This window comes from Aedes albopictus, chromosome 1 (assembly GCF_035046485.1).
Source record: "Aedes albopictus strain Foshan chromosome 1, AalbF5, whole genome shotgun sequence".
Classification (NCBI taxonomy): Eukaryota; Metazoa; Arthropoda; class Insecta; order Diptera; family Culicidae; genus Aedes; species Aedes albopictus.
The window spans coordinates 151785869-151799762 of record NC_085136.1 but is presented as its reverse complement, the minus strand read 5'-3'; positions in this window follow the sequence as shown (position 1 = coordinate 151799762).

The following is a 13894-nucleotide window of genomic DNA, read 5'->3' as shown; positions in this document are numbered from 1 at the left end:
TTGAGCACTTTCGCAACGTGAAAAAGGCCAACTTTCTCATTTTCCAGCAACGATACCGGCTGAAACCGACACGCGTAACCCCTCAATCTGTCTACTTCTACCTCAAGAATCTTAGATTTGGCAACACTTATATCATTTCCTACGTTTTCTCCTCGCAACTGTTGCTCACACAAATCGCTCAACTTCCTACTCCAGATCTCTTTCTTTCTTCTATTAGCATCATTGAACTCAAAAGCTTTCCGTTTATAATACTGTTTAACTTTCCGCTTCACGTCGTACGACCACCATTCACTAAAACTTTCCGTGTATTTCTTCCTTTTTTGCATTTCTTCATATTCTCTTCGAAATCCCTCTTGAACTAACGGCTCATTCAATAAGCAATCATTTATTTTCCAGTAACCACTACCTGGAATTTGTGCTCGCTGCTCTGCCGAAATCTTGTAATCTACCACCAGTGCATGATGATCCGAGAACGCGACAGGCATCACTGTACACCGACAAACATTGCCCACGAATCTTTTCGACACGTAGATTCGATCTAATCTAGAAGCGGAGTCCCCCCGGTAGAAGGTGTATTCACGTTTCGCACTTTTCAGCGTAATCGCTACATCTCGCAGATCAAGTAATTCCACTGCGGACTTCAGACCATTGGAAAAGTTGTACATTTTCCCCTTACAATCTTTAGCATCCAACACGCAATTAAAGTCACCGGCCAACAGATTGCTGTTTGCTTTGGCCTTATTGAAATGAACCGCAATTGTATCAGTAAACAATTCATCCCGTTCAGCTCTGTATTCAGAACCGGAATGCCCGTACACATTTACAAAGTTTATTCCATCAACCACAACTGATATTACTCTTCCCCCTGGGTCCATCAGCACATCACTACACTCAAAACTTGATCTGACTAAAATCGCTGTACCTTTGTTGGTATCACTAATATTGACGAAGGCTACATGGCTAGGCATAAACGAAAAATCTTCGAATTGAACTTCCTGGAGCAGAGCCACATCAATATCATTTTTGATCAAAAACTCTTTTAACAACATCTTCTTCGCTTGTACCCCCATCGCATTTATGTTGATTGTCGCAACTTTACGAACGAAGTTCATCTCATACAATCACGTGTTGACACAAAACCTAACCTCAAACACTAGTCACCACCTATTTGCTGGAGCTCCGCTTGCTTTTGCGTTCTGCCAATGGCACACTTGCAATAGCTTCAAGTAGAGTGAGCGACTTTTTCGATGTACGTGTAGATTTCCGACTTCCTTGAACCTTTGTGAATCCTGAACTAACGTCTTCATCAGTTTCAACAGAGGATCCTCCTGCTGAATGTTGCCGTTTTATACCAGATTTGGACACATCGCTCAACACGAGATCCATCTCTAAATTTTCAACCGAGACACTTTTTTCTACGTTTGTTTCACCAATGGAACTCTTATTCCGCTCGGATACAAGAGTAACCATTTTTGCCATAACACTTTCTTTGGCGACCTTTGGTTTGGCAGCACTTAGTACTCCAGAATAGCTTTGCTTATTCCGAAGAAGATCTTCATTCACTGGGAGCACGGATGCACCAGATTCACTCGACTCACCACGCAAGGTGTTTTCCGCTACTGATTTTTCTTCGACTACGGTTTTGCCATTCGCTCTCAGAGGACACTCGACTTTCAAATGACCCTCCTCCTTACAGAAGAAGCATTTTTGCTTCAACCCTTCATAATAGATGCGTCCCTTCCGGTTCAGGAAGTACAACGATGCCGGATTTACTTTCTTTATGTCCAAATACACTCCGCGGACCCCCGTGAACAAATTCAGCCCCAAGTCTGCCGGGAACTTTTCTCTAATCATTCTCTTCACACCTCCATATCTACCCAACACTGCAGCAATTTCCGAATCCGGCACCTCTGGGGGCAAGTCAAAGATGCGCACGTACTTCGTACAACAGCCCGCTACGGTCATTTTCACTTCCACTCTTTCGCCATTTGAGTATCGAAAAACTACGATTTCTGGGATCTGAGCTTGGGCTTCCTTCATACTTTCGAGTGACTTGAATTTTACACAGATACACCGTTCTTCTGCTAATTTGTAGCTGGTTTCCATTGAATCCAGATCCGCATCAAGATTCTTGATAAAACGCGCTATATCCACCAGTGTCGGTACTGGGGATCCTAGCGGGTACTGAAACGCTAAAGTATTTTTCACTAGACCGTCCTCCATTGTTCACACTTTCCGACCGATCAAAGCAGAAACCGACAGCCACGTGGCTGAGCGAAACGTAAAAAGTGAGGTTAGACACAATAGGATACAATGCGCACGAGAGATATATTATACACATCCACGCACCACGAAGTCTAGTAGCCAACTGATATTTAGTAGGCCTGTCCAGCTTTTCAAAAATGTTCTCTGATTCTCAATTCCACACCCATATTTTGATTGGCATCCTAAAAGAAGTAACTGGTCAAAATTTCAGCCAAATCCATTGAAAATAAGAGGTGCATCAAATCAATTTTGTGTTTTTCGACTATTTTTGAACTTCAAAAAATCATAACTACACTAAAACATGTCAAAACTTAATTCTTTTGGCAGATATTGAAAGCTATACTTGTTTGCTACAACTTCTCCGAACAACGTGTGCCAATAAAATTGAAGGAAACATGTGTAATTATCACATTTATAATCAGAAAAACCTTAAAAAGTTGATTTTTTGATAGATTTAGTTTTGGATTACCCTAATATATGTAATAAGTTGGATTTTTCAAAACGGCATTATATTCTCCAATATTTTTTGGTTACTTGCTTCTTTGACACCAATACTGTAGGAGTTGAGCAAAAATTACTAAAATTCGTGACAGCCAAATGTGGCCTAAAAACTAGCTTTTCGGGTGCAATCACGCTTTGGCGCGCAAAAAGTGGCATCGCGTCAGCACTGATATGATAGCCAACACCTGTCATCACGCTTATTTGTTATCACCCGTGGAGGGGGTAGCTAAGGCAAACTACAAGGAAGCAAAGCTACTACGTTCAGTACAATTTCGCGCCACAGCGTGATTGCCCCCAAAAAGCTAGTTTTTAGGCCACATTTGGCTTTCCCGAATTTTAATATTTTTTGCTCAACTCCTACAGCATTGGTGTCAAAGAAGCAAATAATAAAAAAAACCTGAGAGAATATGATGCCGTTTTAAAATATCAAACTTATTACGTATATTAGGGTGTTCCAGAACAAAATCTATCGAAAAATCAACTTTTTAAGGTTTTTCTGATCACAAATGTGATAATTACACATGTTTCCTTTAACTTTATTGGCACACGTTGTTCGGAGAAGTTGTAGAAAACATGTATAGCTTTCAATTTCTGCCGAAAGAATTAAGTTTTGACATGTTTTAGTGTAGTTATGATTTTTTGAAGTTCAAAAATAGTCGAAAAACACAAAATTGATTTGATGCACCTCTTATTTTCAATGGATTTGGCTGAAATTTTGACCAGTTACTTCTTTTAGGATGTCAATTAAAATATGGGGGTGGACTTGAGAATCAGAGAACATTTTTGAAAAGTTGGACAGGCTTAGTATTTAGGCTTCGATTCATTTATTAAATAATAAAAAAGCATAGGGTGTGAGCACCAGTTTTGGCCAGTCTAAGTTCGTAGAGGAATACAGTGCGAGAAATAAGTATAAAGACAGAGCCGTTTTCCATACAAAATAATCATGTTTAGGGATCAAAATCTCTTTTTCTAACGATTCGATTGTTATGGAATTTTGTCTGCAACCTTAAAATAACTAGAATTTTGGCTAGAAATATAAATCATCATCCATCACGGTGTGTTTATAGAGCAACTTTAAAACAAATAAATAAGTAAGTCTGAAATTTTGCCCAGTGATACTTTGGGCCATTCCCTTCAATTTGCTGGGTCGGTTGAAAACATCCATCGGGGGGTCTAGAACAAAAATTTTTTTTGAAGGTTTTTTATGCAAAAACAGTTAAAAGCGCATATTGTAAATTATTGCATCTCCTACAAATATTCACAACCTTTTTGTCTTTGAGGATAGAACCATAAAATTTTCAGGCGTTTCGAAGTAGTATGCATAGATGACTGTGTGAAAATTTCATTAAAACATGTTGAATGGTTTTTAAATAATAGCAAAACTATCAAACGCATTCTAAAATACTTAGCTTAGTAGCAAACGATCAACAAAATATCTACATTTTTTATACAATAATACATGAAACATATTTTATTCTAAACACCTTGAGTCATTATGATGGAAGTACTGTGAAAACTTGTTTTTTAAATGATGAACAGATACATAGTCAAATACATGAAAGGAAAACACACATTATGTAGCTTTTGACTAAAGTATTAATTATTTATCTCAAGAACGCGGTTTTGCGTATACATGTTCATTTTTTCCATTTTTTTTAAATGATTTAGGTCTTATCTAAGTATCAGATTGCAAGCGAAAGGCTTTAGGAGAGCGTGGCGCAATAATTTGGATTACAAAAAAATTGTGTGTTTTTTTTTTCGAAAGATATAGATTTATGTTGAAAATATTCTACTAGTCAACGACGCCCTAACAATGATCAATCACTCTTCCTCATGCTTGGAGGAAACCACAGAAAATATTTTTGAGACATCATATGCAAATCGATAAGACTATTTAAACCATTGTTATCAAATTGTTTTTCCTTGGCTTTATGCTGAACAGCCTAATTTTCATGCCTAATGTAGAAACATTTTCAATAAGTACTCCGTTCTTTTAACTCTTCTTTCAGAACTTATTATCAGTTATTTGTTAATAAATGGTGGCATAAGTAATAAGCATCATATTGCTATGAAATTTAAAGACAAACCTAAGTTTAGGTCCAACAGCTATGTCAAATATCGTGGAATAATCCGGAAACTATGTTTAGTACCGTAAAGTTGCCCTTGATCGAATATTGCCCAACTGAATTCTGTTTTGAATTCAGTTCTCGTTATTGTGTCCTGTCTTGGTTTAATGTGGACTCATACCCACAACTTCAATGTTATTATGAGGTCTTTAACGGAGTTAACTTGTTTTTATTCATTGACTAAGGTGAAATATTATTTAATTTTGAGCATGTAAACATTAATTCCAAAATAATTTAGTTTCTTTACTTTTTCTTCGAAACAGAGACGTTTCCCAATCCTCGAGTGCTTTTCTTGGCTTACCAAATAACATTCAAATATTTTCTTTAGGGAAGGCCGACATGCTCAGCAATCATGATAATTGTGTTTATTATAGGATCCGTAATAGAGGCATACTACTTGTACTTGTGAACATGTATACGCAAAACCTCGTTCTTTAAATAAATAATTAATACTTTAGTAAAAAGCTACATAATGTGTGTTTTCCTTTCATGTATTTGACTATGTATCTGTTCATCATTTAAAAAAACAAGTTTTCACAGTACTTCCATCATAATGACTCAAGGTGTTTAGAATAAAATATGTTTCATGTATTATTGTATAAAAAATGTAGATATTTTGTTGATCGTTTGCTACTAAGCTAAGTATTTTAGAATTCGTTTGATAGTTTTGCTATTATTTAAAAACCATTCAACATATTTTAATGAAATTTTCACACAGTCATCTATGCATACTACTTCGAAACGCCTGAAAATTTTATGGTTCTATCCTCAAAGACAAAAAGGTTGTGAATATTTGTAGGAGATGCAATAATTTACAATATGCGCTTTTAACTGTTTTTGCATAAAAAACCTTCAAAAAAAATTTTTGTTCTAGACCCCCCGATGGATGTTTTCAACCGACCCAGCAAATTGAAGGGAATGGCCCAAAGTATCACTGGGCAAAATTTCAGACTTACTTATTTATTTGTTTTAAAGTTGCTCTATAAACACACCGTGCCATAAAAGCGTTAAAATTAACTTTTTAGATTCAAATAAATATAAAGACACTGGTTTCCATATAAAAATGTGTCTTTATATTTATTTGATTTAGAGAGATTTTGATCCCTAAACATGATTATTTTGTATGGAAAACGGCTCTGTTTTTATACTTATTTCTCGCACTGTACCTGATTCCTGAAGGAATATCTGAACGATTTTTTGAAGAAACGACTGTAGTTTCTAAAAAAAAAATACATCGGAAGATTTGTTGAAGTAACTCGTTTAGAAATTTGTAAATAAATATCTTTGAACGGTCATGCGTGTGAGAAGGCAGTTATCGCTCAACTCTCGAGCAAAGCAGACGCGTTTGTCGCTACATGCTAAGAGCGGGAGTCGAATACGGTTCTTTTTTCGTTCAAAGCTACGGTCGAAGTATAAAACAGTGCATCGCTAGATTGTATCTCACGTTTCCGCGTGTCGTCGCGATACCGTGTCCGCCATGAATCGGCGCGAGAATACCTTTCGCATCGACTACGCGAAAGTACCAAAAAAACCTTCTTTCGAAGAAGTGCATCTCTTCATTGGCAACCAGCTGGGCATGAAACGTGAAGAAGTGAAGCGCATTCAATGCAGCAGACTCCTTGGCTGCGCTTTCGTCAAGGCGAATGATCTCTCTGTGGCCCAGGGAATCGTCGAAAACCATGATGGGAAACATGAAATTGTCGTGGGAGACAAGAAATATCCGATTCGCTTAACGATGGAGGACGGAGCCGTCGATGTTAAGCTGTTTGACCTCTCGGAGGATGTGTCGGATCTCGAAATCACCAAGTTCATGTCAGATTATGGCGAAATTCTCTCGATTCGTGAGCTAAGGTGGGAAGCAAATTACATGTTCAACGGCTACCCGAGGCGTGCGAGTTGTTCGCATGATAGTGAAAAAGAATATCCCCTCTACCGTCATTATTGATGGTGAAGCCACGTGTGTGCAATACTACGGGCAGCAGCACACATGTCGACACTGCAACGAGGCCATCCATAATGGAATCTCTTGCATCCAGAATAAAAAACTTCTGGTCCAAAAATTTGACGCGGATCACTCCAAACAGTCGTATGCAAACGTTGCAAAACAAGCTGTGTCAAAGGTGAACGCACCGAAACAATCGAGATCCAGAGGTTCATCGTCCTCCGGTCTCAAGATCAGACCGGCAAACGTACAGGCTCCGACAGCGGGAGCATCAAGAGAATCGGCAACCGTAATCCCCACCAACAATGCGCACGGTAAAATACAAAAAACTCTCTCGACCGGTGCACCACCGGCAGACACTTCCCAAACTCTCCTCACGATCCCAGCACAGGAGCTCTTCAAGAAACCACAGCACAACTACCGTCCAGAATCCACTTCAACAGCCTCGATCGGGACCTCGGTCGAGAACTTACGGCACGACGGGAATGAAACGGATGAATCCACTTCTTCCAACAGTAGCCGTCGTCTCCGCGCTAGACCGTGTGCCAAGAAAATACGTCACGATCATGACGTCATGAACGATTTCCCCCAGCTCTAAAATGGATGTAGCAAGCTACAATATCGCTACTATCAATCTAAACGCAATATCAAGCGAAACGAAACTTAATGCCCTGCGGACTTTTGCCAGAACCCTCGATCTCGACATCATGTTTCTCCAGGAGGTGGAATCGGATCAACTCACGATTCCGGGCTATACCGTAATCTGCAACGTGGATCACTCTCGGCGGGAAACAGCCATCGCACTCAAAGAATACATCCAATTCTCCAATGTAGAACGAAGCTTGGATAGTCGTTTGCTAGCCCTGAGAATCAGCAACGTCACACTCGTTTGCATCTACGCACCTAGCGGTACTCAATTCCGAGCCGAAAGAGAACGATTTTTTAATAATACTGTCGCCTATTACCTTCGGCACAATCCACAAAACGTGATACTTGCTGGGGACTTTAATTGCGTTCTGCGGCAATGTGATGCTACCGGTCCCAATGCCAGCCCGTCCCTTTCCGCAACAGTGCAACAGCTACTTCTCCGTGACGTGTGGATTAAGCTATGCCCCAGGATCCCGGGTCATACATATATTACAGCTAACTCGACATCCAGGCTCGATCGTATTTACGTTAGCGACGGCCTTTGTCAGCACCTACGCTCCACCGACACACACGTATGCTCTTTCTCGGACCACAAGGCACTCACAGCGCGCATATGCCTTCCCCAACTCGGTAGGGAGCCGGGTCGAGGCTTTTGGTGTTTACGCCCTCACCTTCTCACCACAGAGAATATGGAGGAATTCCAGCAGCGATGGCAGTATTGGACAAGGCAACGGCGTAATTATTCATCATGGATGTGTTGGTGGATAACGTACGCGAAACCGAAAATTAAATCGTTCTACAAGTGGAAGTCTCGCATCGCTTACAACGAATTTAATCGAGAACATCAGCGGCTCTATGAACAACTGAAGCAAGCGTACGATAGATACTACCAGGACCCCTCGATTCTCCAAACCATCAACCGTATCAAAGGACAAATGCTCACGCTGCAGAGGAACTTCACCAAAATGTTTACCAAAATCAACGAAACCTATATCGCGGGAGAGGCACTCTCGAGTTTCCAACTCGGAGAAAGGCGGAAGAAAAGAACAACCATTTCACGTCTAAGGGTCGACGAAGGGGAGACACTGGACCGATCCAGCGACATCGAGCAACATCTATTGCAATATTTCCAACAGCTCTATGCGGCGGACGACGAAGGCGAGCCAAACGAAAACGACTTCGAATGCGAGAGAGTCGTACCAGAGAACGATGGAATCAACGAAGCCTGCATGTCTGAAATCTCAACGACAGAAATACTAACAGCAATCAGAACGAGCGCATCCCGAAAGTCTCCAGGTTCGGATGGTATCCCGAAGGAATTTTACATCCGCTCTTTCGACATCATCCATCGAGAGCTAAATCTCATAATGAACGAGGCACTGACTGGCAACTTCTCCCCGGCCTTCGTGATGGAGTGATCGTTCTCGTTAAAAAGAGGGGAACAGACGAGACGGCCCGATCCACCAGGGTGCCAGGCCGCCATTTTTAAGAATCCAACATCAGTATGTAAACATTTGTGTATCCACAATGGATTCCATTGTGGATACACGATAGATGTTCGCTCCTGTCAGATGCATTAGGTGGGATTAGGGTTGCCACATACGTGGCCCGATCTTATCGCCCGATATCTCTGCTGAATTTTGATTATAAAATACTCTCACGTATCCTAAAAGCGAGACTAGAGAATGTCGTACGAGCACACCAAATTCTCAGCCACGGACAGAAATGCAGCAATCCAAATCGGAACATCTTTCAGGCAACACTTTCTCTCAAAGATCGAATAGCACGAGTGATCCAACGTAAACAGAGAGCCAAGGTAATCGCTTTCGATTTCGACCACGCGTTCGATCGTGTTCGTCTTTCGTTTCTGATACAGAACCATGTGCTCACTCGGCATCAATCGGGACCTGGTGAACCTGCTCAATCGAATCTCCTCCTGCTCATCATCTCGGCTTTTGGTTAACGGGCATCTTTCCCCGACTTTCCCTATCCAGCGTTCCGTACGACAGGGATGCCCTCTCAGCATGCTGCTCTTCGTGATTTATCTTCATCCTCTGCTTAGTCGTTTGGAACGAATATGCAACGAGGATCTCATCGTCGCTTATGCAGATGACATCACAGCGATCTGCACGTCCGTGGAGAAAATAGAACAGATGAGAACTACTTTCAACAGTTTCGAGCTGGTGTCTGGGGCGAAAATAAACTGGCAGAAAACAAAGTCACTTGATGTGGGATACATAGAAGGGAATCCACTATGCGTGGATTGGTTGCAAACAGTAAACACACTGAAAATTCTTGGGATCATCTTCACGAATTCTATTCGTTTGATGACCACTTTAAATTGGGACTCAATAGTGACGAAGTTCAGTCAACAAATTTTTCTGCACGCTCAACGATCTTTGACCTTACATCAAAAAGTCACGCTGCTCAATACTTTCGTTACCTCTAAAATATGGTACCTATCATCGATTCTTTCCCCATACAGCGTGCACGTGGGGAAAATCACTGCCACTATAGGGACCTTCCTGTGGAGCAGAGTTCCAGCACGAGTGCCCCTCCAACAACTCGCCAGAGACTACGCTGCAGGTGGTTTGAAATTGCAGCTAATTGCCCTCAAATGTAGGTCACTAATACTTAATCGTTTTATTCGAGAAATCGAATCGATGCCCTTCTACCAATCTATCCTACCCCAAGATGATCAGAATCGAGTAACTATTCCCGCAGATTTGCCAGATCTGCGGGGAATATGCCAGCATATCAGGTTGCTTCCCCCGCTAACACGGGAAAACCCTAGCTCCGACGGAATCCACAAATTCTATCTGGAACAAATCGAAGCACCAAAAGTGGAGCGAGAAAATCCAAATCTCAACTGGAAGCGTGTGTGGATGTGTATCAATTCGAGGAAGTTCTCCAGTTCAACCCGAAGTGACCTGTTTATGATCATAAATAGGAAAGTGGAGCACAGGAAGCTGTTTTACCAAATTGGTCGCACGGACAACGAAAGCTGCACACACTGCAATGCTCTAGTCGAGACAATCGAGCACAAATTCAGTGAATGCCCCAACGTGAGGGCAGCATGGGAACTCCTGCAAATGAAACTCACCACGATGCTGCACGGACGACGACTCTCGTTTGGAAACCCCATCAGGCCTAGCCTGGAGAACATTAGCTTAACTTCAAGAATCAAATTATTAAAACTATTTGCAAAATACATTATTTATGTTAACACGTTCAATAATGGAATCGATGTAGCAGAATTAGAATTTCTATTAGACACTGAAGAATGAAATGGAATTGTTCACTTTTATATTTCAATGACCAATAAAGTTTTTTTTACAAAAAAAAAAAAAAAAGAAGGACATTAATCAAGACAATTAGATGATCGGCATTGAACCACACAAAAACCCCACAACAATTGGCGAGATCTTTCCAATATTATTTATTTATAAATAATTCTACTTCAGTATATTTACTTTATAACTGCATATAAGTTGAAAATTCGCTATTTTCAACATCCTTTCATCTATTGGAAGATGCTTCAGTTCTGGGCTCTTTCTAAGTTGATGAAGGGATTTATAAATGCTTGCAAGGACTTGGCCAGGTGTGTGGAGCTGAGTGAATCTATGACATTGTAGATAGTAGCGACATCAGCAATGTCAATGGAAATATTCAACTTTGCAACTCCATCCAAGATTTGTGCAAGTATTCATGCTATGCTATGCTATGCTAAATACCTTTGAACTATTCTGCAAAAATCACTGAAGGATCTTCTAAATTAGCTTTAGACAACAAACGGATTTAGATTTAAGTGTTCATCGGCGGATTAGAATCCGAGCAATCCACTTATCCGCGAGCGGTGATGGCGGCGGCGGGCATATCCAACCGGTTCGGATTTTGATGTTTCATGGGGGAAAGTCAACACAGTTTCATTTTCCTCCTCACCCCTTCACCCACCGTTTAGTGGTGCCAACCGATTGCGTTCCCCAAGAAACGTCAAAATTCGAATCGGTTAATTGTGCCCGCCGCCGCCATTACCACTCGCGGATAAGTGGATAAATTTCTTCACAGATGGTTCGGAAATGATTTATTTGACAGGCTCCGGAATCTATGGCCCTAGAACAAAAATCTCTGTCCACTTAGGCCAGTGGCCCACAGTGTTTCAGGCGGAAATATATCCAATATTAGAATGCGTGTTATTATGCCTGAGGAGAAAGTATAGATTTGCAAAAATATGTATTTTCTCTGATAGCCAAGCGACACTTAAGTCGCTTAATAACTACACTTGTAACTCAAAGCTAGTATGGGAATGCATTCTGGCTTTGAAAACATTATCCATACGCAATCGAGTCTACCTATATTGGATCCCAGGACATACGGGTCTAGAGGGAAACGAGATTGCTGATGAGCTAAGAGCTAGCCAGGAATGGATCTAATGAAAGGTGCATTGGCCCTGAGCCCTTCTGCGGGATCTCAGACTGCTCTGTAAAAATGGAACTGAACAAATAGGGTATGTGTGCTATCAGTAATCTCACGCTCCCATATTCATCCTATTCGAAAACAAGCGATTTCGACACCGATTGATTCCGTTCTTTTTGTTTTCATGGGTGCTCACTTCTAACAAAAAATACAAAAATAAGAAACAAAACAAACAGCGCTTCAATCCTTTGTTTTTCGTAGGATGAAAATGGGAGCCATGCTTAATAAGGGAACCAATACCCTATATTGTCAGTCAAATCACATCAAACTGGAATGCACTTCCCCATACGAGCCAATTCAAAAGGCTCGTAACGCTTAAGCCCAAGAAAACCCAACAACTATTAGGTCTCAACAAAAGGGATCTCAACATCTACACCGGTCTAATAACTGGACACTGCCCCTGCAGATACCATCTACAAAAGATTGGAGCTATCCAAACCTCAAATTGCCTCAAATTCTGTGACGAGGAGAGAGAAACATCAGAACACATCCTCTGTTATTGCAGTTCACTCACCCAACGTAGGTTCAAAGTTCTCAACAAGCCCTTTTTTCCCCACAAGGACGTGGTTGGCTTTATAAAGCTAGTCTTGCCAGAATGGGGGAGTCACATACTGTAACTCAGGATCTCTATTCATCAATAAAAGATGGTCTTGAGTTCAGACGATACTAAGGTATCTCAGTGACAAACATGTTACTGAGATAACTTGCGTACCTCACAGCAAAAGGTTATATCTCAATAGTTCTAAAATCTGGACGCAGTGATCTTCACTCGACAAACAAGAGAACAACGGGAATTCTTCAGGAATACTTTAAAAAAATCTTTCAAGGTTTGTTTCGTTTCGGAAATTATTTCAACTATTTTAAGAGATCCTCCTACGGTAATTCTTCAAGGACTTCCTTTGAAAATTCCTTCGAAAGTTCCACGAAGAGCTCCTTCGGAAGTTATTCCAGGTTTCACTCCGCACTCTTAGAAAAAATCATGTAAGTTTAAGTTCACTTGGATGCACATAAAAGGAGCGGCCCGTTTGACACAAGTTTACGTCTTCTATCACAAAAATAAAGTCGAGCTAGCAATCGCTAGAGCCGAAGCGAGAGACAAAACATATGTAAGTAAAACAATGAACTGGAATCGAACTCTGGTCCGCTGATTAAGAGGCGCGTACTATACCTCTCGGCTGATTCTACCTATCTGGTCAGATAGGTTTGTTGACATCTTGTGCATCCAACTCAAACTTAGGTACATGGTGGATGTAAAATTGAATCAAATTTGCCATTCAGTCATACAATGTTTACGTACGTTAATGGTTTACGTCACGTGTAAATTCCTAATTTTTTAAGAGTGCGGCAATTCTCTTAAGGCGAAACTGGAAGCATTTCCTCACTTTTTGGTTTTTGATTTTTTATTAAATAACGAAGCAATATTTTCAAAATCGGTTTTCGTACACATGTACACCATGTCCAATAAGTTCTCATACAAAATACAAATTTAGAAAATATAATTTTATTTCACATCTGTGATTCATATTTTCAAAATGAATACATGTATTGAAGGGTCACATAATGCTGATTAAATGAAGCATACGGATTAGAATAACATTATTTTCTGTTTGTTTTTATAAGCCTAGAAGTACACTTCCGTTTTCTGAAATCACGCACGAAAAATGTTCGAAAAGTTTTTCATTCTACAGTTGCCAAAATGAGTCCATAAGGTTAAATTTTGAGTTTGTATCTCATGTATTGTACCAAATGGATATACTAAAGCTAAAACAATACAATTTTAGTGATGAAATGGTAAAAAAATTGCAAGTTAGCTCAACTCGGGCTGATTTCCTTGAAAATGGCCGTTATATTAAACATAATCATCATAAGACGAAAATTTTGGACTAAATTTACCACAATAGGAATACAAGCATGTTTTAAAAGTGAGAAGTGTGTG